This window comes from Eublepharis macularius, chromosome 6, assembly GCF_028583425.1.
Source record: "Eublepharis macularius isolate TG4126 chromosome 6, MPM_Emac_v1.0, whole genome shotgun sequence".
NCBI classification, from domain to species: Eukaryota; Metazoa; Chordata; class Lepidosauria; order Squamata; family Eublepharidae; genus Eublepharis; species Eublepharis macularius.
The window spans coordinates 137,448,403-137,462,792 of record NC_072795.1 but is presented as its reverse complement, the minus strand read 5'-3'; positions in this window follow the sequence as shown (position 1 = coordinate 137,462,792).

Sequence of the window (14,390 nt, the reverse complement as noted above, 5' to 3'; positions counted from 1 at the left end):
GGAATGTTTAGTTTGGAGAAGAGGAGGTTGAGGGGGGACATGATTTCTCTCTTTAAATATTTGAAAGGCTGTCATTTGGAGGAGAGCAGGGAGCTGTTCCAGTTGGCAGCAGAGGGTAGGACACGAAGCAAAGGTACCGGCTGGATATTAGGAAAAACTTTTTCACGGTCAGAGTAGTTCAAAGGCGGAATCAGCTGCCTAGGGAGGTGGTGAGCTCCCCCTCACTGGCAGTTTTCAAGAAGAGGCTGGATGAATACTTGTCAGAGATGCTTTAGGCTGATCCTGCACTGGGCAGGGGGTTGGACTAGATGGTCTGTATGGCCCCTTCCAACTCTATGATTCTCCCTATATAGGGAACTTTCTGAGAATATATTTAGCCACTTGAGGCCACCTAAGAGAGTTTCTACATTGCCTAGGCTTACCAAGGGCCCACTCATAGAGGGCAACGTCCTGGCAATTATCTCGATTGCTTGCTCTTGCTCTGGATAGTGGTGGTGGAAAGGTAAAGGGGAATAGTCACTTTACAATTGTCTTGTAATTGGTAGCTCTAGGAATTCCCATAGAATTGCAGTGATTCCTAGAGCAACCCATGTTCACTGTTGGGCCATACCCTGAATTGACATGGTAACATCAGTGATGTCAGCCATGTCACCTGCCCCTTCTACATCCCTCTCACTGGTTGCCAGGCTCAACTTTGCCCCAACTGCCCTCTCTCCCTCACCCCCACCATCTTCAATTCCATATTGCCTCTATCTCTGTTTGGTATCAGGAGCAGTAATTCTTCTTCCCTCTTCGTTCCCCTAGTCTTCACTAAAAGCGGCGTGACACGACACACATCACACATTTCCTTTTTGTCATGAGAGTTGGGTCATCTTTTGGTTGCCTAAGCGACCCATGTCACTTGGCAGGGTTCCAGGGTCAACCCAAAATAATGGCTGAATTCTCACATGAAGGATTCAAGTGAAGAATTCAGAAACCACAGAGAGTATGCATCTTTTTCATGGGTGGGGGTGAAAGTAGAAGGCATGGCAGAGGCAATGTTGGGTGGGATGGGATGGAAGGATACTGCACTGCAGCCATTTCCTTAAGTCACTTCCTCAGTTGGCCTCATTATAGAGCTGCCCCTGTAGATGTGGGCAGAGTCCCTTTGCAGCACTCAGGACATCAAACTGATTAAAGTATAACAAAAGCTTTAGTATTAGAACTGACAAAACAGGATAGGAAAGTGGAAAGATAAGCCTAGCTTCCTAGCTAGCTTGAAAGAGAGTGATGTGTGGAGAACTCTAGAAGGATAATCTAAGATAAAAAGATCCCAGTGGCGCAGAGTAGTAAGTGGCAGTACTGCAGCCCAAGCTCTGCTCACGACCTGAGTTCGATCTTGGAGGAAGCCGGGTTCAGGTAGCCGGCTTAAGGTTGGCTCAGTCTTCCATCCTTCCAGGGTCATAAAATGAGTACCCAGTTTCCTGGGGGTAAAGCAGGGCTTTTTTTCAGCAGGAACGCGGTGGAACGGAGTTCCGGCACCTCTTGAAAATGGTCACATGGCTGGTGGCCCCGCCCCCTGATCTCCAGACAGAGGGGAGTTGAGATTGCCCTCCGCGCCGCTTGGCGGCGCGGAGAGCAATCTCAACTCCCCTCTGTCTGGAGATCAGGGGGCGGGGCCACCAGCCATGTGACCATTTTCTCTGAGGGCAACCCACTGAGTTCCACCACCTCTTTCCCCAGAAAAAAGCCCTGGGGTAAAGTATAGATGACTAGGGAAGGCAATGGCAAACTACCCCATAACAAAAAGTCTGCCAAGAAAACGTCGTGATGTGACGTCCCCCCATGGGTCAGTAATGACTCGGTGCTTGCACAGGGGGCTGCCTCTACCTTTTACTCTAAGATAAGCATTTGGCAAACTTACAAGGGGGGTTAGGCCCCTAGGAAAGAGTCTCTGCACAGTTCCGTCTATCTAGACCTTGCTGTAGGATCTTTTTCTCTTTTTCTTTGCACGCAAAGACGTTATTAGAATCCAACAGCAGAACCCCCTACCTTATCTGTGGGTGTCCTTGGGGTGGAAATACAAGTTATGGAGTACCTAGGGACGCTCAAGTGAACCTCGTTTCACGTGTCCCCCCCTTCCAGCTTCCCATGCATTCACGCACACAGCCACATGTCAGTTTACTCCACGTGAGTACATTCACGTATTCGGTATCAGTTCCTCCTCAACTGCTAAAAGTATCCCAGGCTGCCTTGCTTTTTTAAAAAAAAAAATTACTGTGAGGCTCCAGTGTTTTCCGTTTTTCCCTTACGATAACAATGTGGTTTGAAATTGATGCAAACTGTTGCATTACACTTCTATAAAGAAATGGCTCTATAAAGAAAGGCTACGCTTTTCTTTGCTTCCCCTGTAGTTAATCTTTGACAAGGAAATTCTCTGTTTACGACTGCCACCTCTCACACACATTCATGGAAATGGAGATCTGGACACTTCCTCACGCCTTAAAGAAATGCAGATTGGCAGCTCAGAGGAGCCTAAGGTACTTGCTCTTCTGTGTCTATCCCTGAGAGCTCTTGCTGCAAAAACAGAGCTGAATTGGCGCTCTGCCCTCCCGACTCACTTGCAAATGCAATCACACAAAGGGAGCTCCCACGAAAGTGGCATGCCTGTGTACAGAGCAAGAGACAGCCTGCATGTGAGTTGAGGACCACGCCTAAAATCCTGCACTTGAGCATTCCCAGGTACTTCGCAACATGTGTTTCCACTCTTAGTTTGCTGCTTTCATGATTTGACCTGGGGGCAGCCTGTTTGCTTTTATAGCTGTTTGAGGGAACCATCACAAAATGGTTGCCTGGGAGAGCTGGTTCCCATCACGTACAGAGCCCACAAGGCAAATATTCTCCTTCAATGGAGGCAGCAGTTTCTGAATGTCATCACAATGGTGACACCTCCTGGACTCCAATTTGTCAGGGCTTGCCGCAGCTGCCGCTGGGCATGGCACTGGGCGGTCAGCTCCTGACGTCACAGGGGGGCCAGGGATTCTGCAGGACCCTGCTCTCTGGAAGGAGGGGCGGTATACCTCACCCAGACTCCCTCTCAATCCACTCGCTGGCCTGCTCAACCTGGCCTGCTTACCCCCTTCATCTTCCACCATCTCTTCCTCCCAGGACTCTCCTTCAAGCCTCCACTCTCCTTCTTGCCTTTTCCTTGGCTTCTCTCCACTCCAACTCCGCTCCATCACTCCCACTCAAACCCACCACCCCAGAGCTCTTCCCAGCCACCCTTTATAGGGTTTCCTCTCTCCGCCCTGCCCTCCTTCCAGGCTTGTTCCTTCTCCTGACCGGGCCCAGCTGTGCGTTCCTCCAGGTGTTTCCCTCCAACCACTAATCCCTCCTGGGCTCCTTTGCCTTGCTGGTAGGGTGGGGTTGAGTGCGAGCCATCCCCAGCTGAGGGCTCCTTGGCCTTGCTCACGAGGAGCTGCCCCAGCCAGCCTCTGTGCTATTGAGCTTGCCTGGCCTTGCTCACGAGGAGCTGCCACAGCCAGCCTTCGTGCTATTGGGCTTGCCTGGCCTTGCTCACGAGGAGCTGCCCCAGCCAGCCTTCGTGCTATTGGGCTTGCCTGGCCTTGCTCATGAGGTGCTGCCTTAGCCAGCTTCTGCGCTGCCTGCTCAGCAATGCTGGGCGGGGCTACCCATCTCCTCCCCCAGAATGCCTGTGGCAGCCCCCCCTGGAGAGGCTTGGCTTCTAGCAACTCCTGAGCCAGGCTGCTGTCTTCTAGCCCTGGTGTGGCTCTGGGCTGTAGAGGCTGCTTCCTCTCCCTGCCAGGTAAGGGCTCTGCTTGGGCTGCTGCTGCTGCTGGTCCCACATTCCCCCTGCTGTGGCCCTTTCCCTCTGGCCTGCTTAGCCCCCTTTCTTCCCCCTGGAAGGTGGGACTGGCTGGTTTCTCCTTGCCCCCTCTACCCCTCTGAGGTTCTGGCCTTTTACCCCTTCCCCCTGGAGTAGGTAGGTTCTGGCCCTGGTTGCCAGCTTGGGGGGTGGGGTTGCTGCCACCCTTTTGTCCCCTGCTGTTCCCTCTTGTCAAGTCTGGGGACTGGGGCTCAGACCCCGGACACAATTCACTTAGAGGGGAGACCTAAGTACAGTGCATTACAGTAGCCAAGTCTCGATGTTACCAAGATATAGATTCAGGTGGGCAGATCGACCGTGTCGAGGTAGGGGGCCATCTTCCAGGCTAGACAGAGTTTGTGGAAAGCATTTTTTTGCAGCTGTCTTAACTTGTTTTTTTACCAGTAGCACAAGATCCAATATAACCCCTAGGCTCTTAACCGAGTCTGCAAGGGTCAGACGATCATCATCAGAAGTGGGGCGTACAACGTCCTTCAAGGTCTCTGCTTTCCCAACCAACATCACCTCCATCTTGTCTAGGTTCAGCTTTGGCTTGTTTGCTTTCAGTTATTTGATCTCAGTCACCAGGCAGCGTCCCAAGATCTCTGCTGTGACCCAAGCTCTCTCCTCCATCCGGCGGAGATTTGGAAAGTGAGATATAGAGTTGGGTGTCATCTGGCATTAAATTATGGCATTCAATTCCATAGCTACAAATGAATCATAGAATCATAGAGTTGGAAGGGGCCATACAGACCATCTAGTCCAACCCCCCGAGTTCTCCTAAAGGCTTCATACAGAGGTTGAATAACATGGGGGATAAGACTATGCCCTGTGGAACCCTGCGTGTTAATTCGCACTCTGGAGATAGCTGGTCTCCAACCGCAGCCCTCTGAGTGCGTTCCATGAGAAATGATTTGAACCCACTTCCAAGGCACATTCCTTGGATACCAATTTCTGTCTCCAAATGCCTCAACAAGATGACAACATCTACTGTGTATATCTGAGGGAGAGATTATTCTGTGTGGAAAGGCCTGAGTGAATCTATGTCTATGTGGACTGTAAGAGACTTTATTCTGTTAGTGAAGAGCTATGTGGAAAATTACTTTGTCTGATTGCGTGAATGGATATACTTTTTAAAAGATACAAATATATTTTCTACTGCCAAGCTGATGAACTATTTTGAAACCAATACACTTATCCAAACTCAGCAGTCATCACACCTATGTACTTATAAACTCTACTTTTGTTTAAGAAAAAAAATCCTTTTTTTGCCTTACATCCACCCTAACGTTCTGACTGTTCTGTCCTACTACCATCTATAACAAAGCTTTCCTATAGAATCAGTTAAGCGAAAGCCTTTGTTGGCAACTTTTTGGAGAGGCAGCAATACATAGGTCACATACAAAACAAACAAAACAAGGAAGGTGTTCTCAAGGTATAGCCTGCATAAAATAGAGAACACCCGAAACTCTGTGTTAGTGGGGATAGAAGGAGTGTTGACGGGACAAAATATAATGAGGAATTGAACTAAAGGACCGAAGGCAAAGGTTTTAAGTAAAAAGAAATAAAAACAAGCAAGTATTACAACCCCCTTTTAAATTTTGGGTGCTGCTTGTAGGGCTATAAGGCTTTCAATTTTTAAAAAATCCAACCAACATTAGAGGAGAAAATATCTCCTCATTCCTGCCCCTTGCCACCTCCACTTCCACCTCCCTGTGCTCTGAAAGAGGGAGCAGAGACTGGCTTAGCAGAGGAGAGTAAGAGCCGCTCTACATGAGACACCTCCGTGCATGTTCGTCAAGTGTAGTGAGTCGCAATGTTAGCTGGGAAGCATAGTTTAAAAAGACAGAGCCAGCAGAGATCATTCGTCAGAAGTCTGTTAATTTCATCTTTGCCTCCCCAAAAGGCTCTGTCAATTTCACCTCTCCAGTCTAAAACCATGTGGGATCGCAACCAGAAGGCAGTGAGGAATGGAAATGGGCTGGAGCTGCCTTCCAGAGTAGAGCTTGGACCTGGAGAAGTTATAATGGGCTGAAGTTTCCATTCTGGCATTTCACAGCCCCTTCCCACAGCTCCAGTGTATAGCAAAACCTTTGCCCTGCCACTGGCTCTCTTTTAAACTACCCTTCCCAGCTAACATTGCATCTCTAGACACGTTCTTCACATGTCAGATGTCTCATGTAGAGAAACTCTTACTGTGAATCCTAGCTCTCTGTATTCATTGAGCTGTGTGCCACTGATGAAACCCAATTCTGTGGAGGTAAATGGGGTGGGGTGAGAAAAGATTCCCCACTGGCTGCCTCCCCTCTGATATTGGAGGGGAGGGAAGCAAAACTTTGGGGATTTTCTGGCCGCTCCAAACCAAATCTCACCAAGCTCTGAAAGGATGGGGGGAGGGGGACAGAGAAAAGCAGCCCAAATGATCATATTAGAACCCATCCAAGGACTCGACCAGATGAAAATGAACCCCCCGAGCGAAACCTCCCAATCGTGCTGCTTAGGGGTTCTGAAAAGCAAGAAAGGGGATGATTCTCTGATCAATATTCAATCATTGCTCATGTATGAGACTCGCCACACTGACGAGTCTCTAACTGGTAGCAGATAAATGCTCGCGTATTATAATCATCATGATGGGAGTTCTCCGTTTGCTGTGGCTGATAAATGTGCATATTCCAGAATCGCCATTTGCTCCCCCCACAAACCCCGAAGTGACAGAAGGCTGCAGAAAAGCAGAAGGGAGAGGAAGAGCAGAGGGCGTGGATGATGATAAGGAAAGACTAGTCACTGCATTGGGTGGGAGAAACAAAACCAACCGAAACATTATGCACTACGAGTCTCTCTATAGGAGACATCATACAGAGGGATGCTCAAGTGTAGGGAGACACAATGTTAGCAGGGAAGCGTAGTTTAAAAACACAAAGCCGGCAGAGATTGCTCCTCAGAGGTTTTGTTAATTTCATCTTCGCTTCGAAAGGCTCTGTCCATTTCACCTCCCCTTTCTGTCAACCAGTTACAGATCTGTCAATCTGTCAACCAGTTACAGATCCAACTAATAGTAATAGGATCCAAACCATTTTACAAACTTGTCGACAAGAATACTCTGAGAACATAGACAAGACTCCCTTACTTAGTCTATTTAATAATTGCGTACGAGGGGGAATTTGATCAGATTCAGATTAGCATTATAATTTTCCAAGGGGGGGGGAGTATTAAACCAACCTCTGTGGTGTAGATATGCCCTTAGAGACACATAGCAGATATGCAACAGAGATGCATGAGTAACTAGAACCCTGGAAAATAACTATCCGGTTGTTTCTTCTAAACAAAATGGTGAGTGTACATATTGGGAGGATCTCCGCTAGTATTCGTGGTATTCACGGTCAAGCATAAAGCGTGAAAAGGGCTAATATCTAGTGCATGTGTGAGAACATGCTACCTCCCTTTCTCATTTTATATGCTTCTGATGAGTCAAACACCAAAGCTCCCGTGCCATGAGGCCACTCAAAGAGCTTCTCCAAGCGCTGTGTCGATCCTCTCGGGGTCTCCTCCGTTAAGCTATACTGTTCCCAGCTGTTTCCCTTGCTGTACTAACCATGATTTACCCTAGCAGACTTTTTGCAGCAATGAAATCATGCAAGCAGAAATCCCACAACGTGTTGTAAAGTAAAACAGTCTGCGAACCCACAGGATAATTTCTTTTAATGAGGAGCTGCTTAACATTCAAATGGAAATTGCTAATCAAAACAAACTTCCCACAGAGCTTATTACAGAAAAGGGCAACGTGCTCTATAGAAACAGGAAGGCCGAACTCTATGGCAGGTGAGGTGTAGCGCGACCAATAACCTGGAAAACTCATCTCTCTGGGCTGGGACTGTGTTCGTTCCATTGAGGCAAGTTCTCATTGCTGGAGATCTTGCCTCAATGGTTATAAATCAAGCACATGTAACCCTAATGCAAACATGTGATATAGGCAGGGCTTTTTTTCAGTGGGAATGTGGGGGAACGGAGTTCCGGAACCTCTTGAAAATGGTCACATGGTTGGTGGCCCCACCCTGTAGAGGGCCATCTAAACTCCCCTCTGTCTGGAGATCGGGGCGGGGCCAGCAGCCATGTGACCATTTTCTCCGAGGGCAACCCACTGAGTTCCACCACCTCTTTTTCCAGAAAAAAAGCCCTGGATATAGGCACAATGTGCATGCCTCTATACATGCACAGATCCATGTTCAAGCTTTGTTCTCATATTCATTCATTCATTCATTCATTCATTCATATCATTTATAGTCTGCCTTTCTCACTGAGACTCACGGTGGATTACACAGTATGAGATTAGTACAATCAGTATCAAGGACATTTCCATAACAATGCCACAGGGTAAATAAATACAAGTTTACAAAGACATAGCATTAGCAAGGATCCGATACAGAGTCGAAGAAATGCTGAGTACCACATATGCACTGTGGAAGCTAAATGTTCGAACTGACCCTTATTATCCTCTGCCTTGCAAGGAATTAGGTAATAACCACAAAGCATGCTTGGTGCCCTTGGGCCAGCCCCTTATTTTCAGCTTAATCAACTTCATGGGATTTATTGTGAGGATGTAATAGGGGACAGGAGAACCACGTATGCCGCCATGAGCTTCTGAGTAGAAAGGTAGGACAAAAGTACAAAGTATTATCATATATTTGGGTTATGGCTCAGGGGTAGGCTCTGACCTGGATAGCCCAGGTGAGCCTGTTCTCATCAGACCTCAGAAGCTAAGCAGGGTTGGCCTTGGTTAGTAATTGGATGGGAGACCTCCAACAAAGACCAGGGTTGCAGAGGCAGGCAATGGTAAACCACCTGTTTGTCTCTTGCCATGAAAGCCACACCAGGGGTCACCATACATCAGCTATGACTTGAGGGCACTCTCTTTTTTTTTTTTTAGAAAAATTTTTATTGGGTTAGAATATTATTATTTTTACATTACATTCAATTTTCCCCAAATTTTTCATTTCTAACCCCCTCCCTTTCCCCCCCTTTTGTTGACTTCCAACAGCTTTCCCCCCCTCTGTCCCTTTTCCCTTACTTCTATTAAACTCCTCTGTCTAAAACAGATATACATTTTCCATTATATTAAGCAGTGCATCTTTAACTCCTTTACTCATTATACACCCAAACTGTACGTCTTTGGATAAACAATTTATCCCCTTTTCCCATTTTGAATATTTCTATATATCATAAACCTATATATCATAAACCATAAAAATTTCCTACATTTAAATCAAACAAATCAAACAATTTGATTTGTTCTCTATATTACTCATTTCATCTTTTTATGGTAATTCTATATAGCTCATCACATAGTCAATCAATTTAACTCTTCTATACATTCAGTTTGGTGCATATAAATCTTATCAAAGAAAGAAAATATTGTTAGTTACTCAATCCTCATGTTTAAACCTTATCATTAATTATTCTCTATCCATGTTCTGTCAATTAACCTATACATATCTATATATATATCAATCTATTAATCTAACTGCTTATAAATTCACTTTTCTCTTCCTCCCCCGGTAAAGTCACCCCTCTCTTTTATACTTATATTATACTTCAGTAGTTCTCAAACTGCCACAGTTTTCCTCCCACCTCCCATTTCTTCTCCAGATATTGTTTCAGCTTCTCCCAGTCCGTGTTAAACTGCCCTGAGTCCAGATCTCTCAGTTTTCTTGTCATCTTGTCCATTTCAGCCATATACAGCAATTTGTAGATCCAATCTTCAATAGTTGGCACTTCTTGTACTTTCCATTTTTGCGCATACAAAAGTCTAGCTGCTGCTGTCATATAAAATATCAACGTCCTATGATGGGCTGGAATTCCCTCCATTCCCAAGTTTAGTAGCAGGAGTTCTGGGTTCTTATTTATTTGAAACTGTAAAATTTCACTCATTTCTCTTATTATTTCCCCCCAGTACTGCCTAGCTACCTCACACGACCACCACATGTGGTAGAGGGAGCCCTCATGTTTCTTACATTTCCAACATTTATTAGAAGTATTCAAGTTCCCTAGCGCAATCTTCTTTGGTGTCATGTACCAACGATAAATCATTTTGTAAATGTTCTCTTTAATATTAATACATGTCGTTATCTTCATTGTAGTTTTCCACAAGTATTCCCATGCCTCCATTGTTATTTCTTTATTAAAATTTATAGCCCATTTCACCATCTGTGATTTAACTGTCTCGTCCTCGGTATACCATTTCAACAGTACTTGGTATACCTTGGATATTCTTTTCTTGTCTTCTTTAAGAAGGGTCTGCTCTAGTTCCGAGTTCTCTGTTCGTATGCCCCCTTTTGCAGAGTCCGAATTGTATAAGTCTCTGATCTGCCTATACTGGAACCAATCATAGTTAGGTGATAGTTCCTCTTGCGTCTTTATTCTAAGTTTAGATACTTCAATTTTAGTTATTTCTTTGTACGTTAAACATTGTTGTTCATTATCGACTTGAGGGCACTCTCTACCGCACATAGCTCAGCGACAGAACATCTGCTTGGCATGGGGAAGGTCCCGGGTTCATTCCTCGGCACCTTCAGATAAAGGATCTGGCAGTAGGTGCTGTGAAGGAACTGCACCTTAGACCGTAGAGAGCTGCGGTCAGTCTAGGTAGACAATACTGACCTTGATGGACCAAAGGTCTGATTCAGTGTAAGGCAGCTCTGTGAGTTCATGATGGTAATCTCCTTTATCCTCACAGTCACCCTGTGATTAGAGGGAGACTGGAAAGAGAGACTGCTGAATCTAAACTCCCCTCTGTCTGGAGATCAAGAGGTGGGGCCACCAGCCATGTGACCATTTTCTCCGAGGGCAACCCACTGAGTTCCATGATCTCTTTTCCCAGAAAAAAAGCCCTGGTTGGAGGCAACTTGATGGCATAACAACATAACTAGAGCCCTGCTGGATCAGACTAGTGGTCCATTTAGTCCAGCATCCTGACTCATACAGTGGCCAACCAGTTACTTAGGAGGGCCAACAAGGGGGCATAGAGATAGGCTTGCCAACTTCAACTTGGGAAGTTCCTGGAGATTTGGGGGTGGAGCCTGGTGAGGGCAGGGTTTGGGAAGAAGAGGGACTTTAGTGGGGAATAATGCCACAGAGTCCACCCTCCAACTAGAGGTTGGAAACCCTACATAAAGAATCACAGAATCACAGAGTTGGAAGGGGCCATACAGACCATCTAGTCCAACCCCCTGCCCAGTGCAGGATCAGCCTAAAGCATCTCTGACAAGTATTCATCCAGCCTCTTCTTGAAAACTGCCAGTGAGGGGGAGCTTACCACCTCCTTAGGCAGCTGATTCCATATTTGAACTACTCTGACTGTGAAAAAGTTTTTCCTAATATCCAGCCGATACCTTTGTGCATGTAGTTTTAGCCCACTCCTTCGCGTCCTACCCTCTGCTGCCAACTGGAACAGCTCCCTGCCCTCCTCCAAATGACAGCCTTTCAAATATTTAAAGAGAGCAATCATGTCCCCCCTCAACCTCCTCTTCTCCAAACTAAACATTCCCAAGGCCCTCAGCCTTTCCTCGTAGGGCTCAGTCTCCAGACCCCTGATCATCCTCGTCGCTCTCCTGTGCACCCTCTCGATTTTGTCCACATCCTTTTTGAAGTGAGGCCTCCAGAACTGCACACAATACTCCAGGTGTGGCCTGACCAAGGCAGTATAGAGAGGGGCTATGACCTCCTGCGATTTTGACGTTATGGCCCCTTTGATACAACCCAAGATTGAATTAGCCTTTTTTGCCACCACATCACACTGACTGCTCATATTTAGTTTACAGTCCACTCTTACCCCAAGATCCCTTTCACATATACTACTGCCCAGAAGTGTATCCCCCATCCAGTATTTGTGCTTCCCAATTTTGTGGCCCAGATGTAATACTGTGCACTTGTCTTTGTTGAATTGCATCCTATTCACAGCTGCCCACTTCTCCAGAGTATTCAGGTCTTGTTGAATATTAATGTTATCTTCTTGGGTGTTTGCTACTCCTCCCAATTTGGTATCATCAGCAAATTTAATGAGCAGCCCTTCCACTCCTTCATCCAGATCATTGATAAAAATATTGAAAAGTACAGGGCCCCAAACCGAGCCCTGTGGCACCCCACTGGTCACCTCCCTCCAATCTGATGAAACGCCGCTGACCACCACTCTTTGAGTGCGGTCCTCTAACCAGTTCTCTATCCACCAAACTGTCCTATAGTCTACTCCACAGTCTTCCAGTTTGCCCATCAGAATGTCATGGGGGACCTTATCAAAAGCTTTACTGAAATCCAGATAAATCCAGATAAATAAAGGCCAAGGCCTTCCCCTGATGTTGCCTTCTGGCAATGGTATCCAGAGGTTTACTGCCTTAAAGGTTCCCTTTAATCATCATGAAGAGTCGCTGTGACAGATACTGACAGCTACTGGTAGGCCTAGGTAGGGCGCTACAGCAAGAGGCCTCCTGCCCCCGGCCCCTAGGAGTCACCACTGCTCAGCAGAGTGGTGGGATCAAAACTGAGAGAAGAGCAGCACCACAGCAATGCCAGAACGTCACTTCCGGATTCATCTCTGGAAGTGACGTTGCTGTGCTGTGTCCTGCAATGTCAGCCTGCCCGACCCCTAAAAGTTCCCAGCCAGGCCACCAGCGGTAGACCTCATCCATTCCCCCCATTTGCAACATTGGGGTGATAATTGTGGCCTGCCTTACGGGGCTACTATAAAAGTGACTGAGATCATACATCAAAAAGAGTCCAGTAGCACCTTTAAGACTAACCAATTTTATTGTAGCATAAGCTTTCGAGAATCAAGTTCTCTTCATCAGATGCATGATCCGAACTGGTCAAATACAGAAGAGGAGGGATGAGAGGGGAGAAAGAAGGGGACATATATCACAAGGAGACAGAATGCAATTAGCGTGGAGGCAGTCAAAACATTCCTTTGCTTGGAAGCCACACCAGGCTTTCGGGGATCACAGTTCTCTTTGTCAGATGCAGCTGGCAGGGAGAGCTGTGGTCATCGAAGGCTTATACTACATAGGAATTGGATACTTTCACTGCTACAAATGAATACGGCAAACTGACTGCACACCAAAAGGAGATGTTTACATTTCCAAGCAAAGGAATGTTTTGACTACCTCCACGCTAATTGCATTCTGTCTCCTTGTGATATATGTCCCCTTCTTTCTCCCCTCTCATCCCTCCTCTTCTGTATTTGACCAGTTCGGATCATGCATCTGATGAAGAGAACTTGATTCTCGAAAGCTTATGCTACAATAAAATTGGTTAGTCTTAAAGGTGCTACTGGACTCTTTTTGATTTTGCTACTACAGACTAACACGGCTAACTCCTCTGAGATCATACATGTGCAACATGTATGGGGCATTCAGAAAAACACTGTGTGAATGCTCATTTATTCCATTATTTTTTTAAAAAAATCCTGCCCTGCCTCCATGGATTTCAGGCCAATGTACAAGACTGTCCTCTATTTTTTTCTCACAACAATCCTGAGAGGTAGGTTAGGCTGAGATGTGATTGGCCCATGGTCCCCCAGTATGCTGCAAAGCAGGGGTGGAGAGTTGATTTCAGATCTCCTTGCCCTAATTCACTGCTTTAACCACTATATTTACTGACCCTCACTGTGTAATTGGAATGACTGCAAAAATAAGTGAGCAAAGTGGCTTTAACTTTTACATTCCCCTGAGTTTTCTGGAGGGAAGTTTGCACACATATGCTCACATTCTCAAGCATTCTCCATGTCTGCAAACATCACAAGCCAAGAAATATCCAGACCCTTCCGCTTCTGATGTATTATACAATTCATCTCTTTTTATTGTATTATGAAATAGTGGTGTGATTGCTCACACACAGATGGCCAGAGATTTAGAGTGAAGCAGGGATCTGCAGAGCTGAAGGCCGGGGCTTGCTTTAATTATCGGAGAAATAGAGAGAGTCTGTGGGGGCTGGAGCGGCGTGGGGGGAGTTGGCTGCCCTGAGGTACTTAGTACTCTTGCAATTTAAATGGGCAAGCCTGGGTCTTTCTAACAAGATCCAGGAAAAAAATCCCCCAGGTGACCATTTTCAATACTCCATAAATGAACATTTATTATTGATGCCAAATTATCACATTATAGAGACGGAATAATGCATTGCAATTCCTGGAACACCCAAGGAAAGGATGTGCCTCAAAGGGCAGCGATGAATACCAAAAGCACGTGGGATCCAAGCTGGGATGCGAGAACAGTTTTTAGTGGTAGGCGTTCCAAACACTCCGCAAATGCATCGTCACGGGTTCATACCGCTCTGCTAATTTCTCTAAAGGAAGTAGCATTCCCTGGTGTCAGAGAAACTCTGTTAGCCTCCTAAAGTAAAAACAACAAAAGGTCTTGAGGATAACAGATGTATTATGGCATCGAAGCCTTTGCAGGTGGGAGCTTGGGACCAGCTCTTCATGCAATTGGCAGGGAATAAAACGGATAGCAAAACAGCAGGATTTATCAGATATAGAGGGATG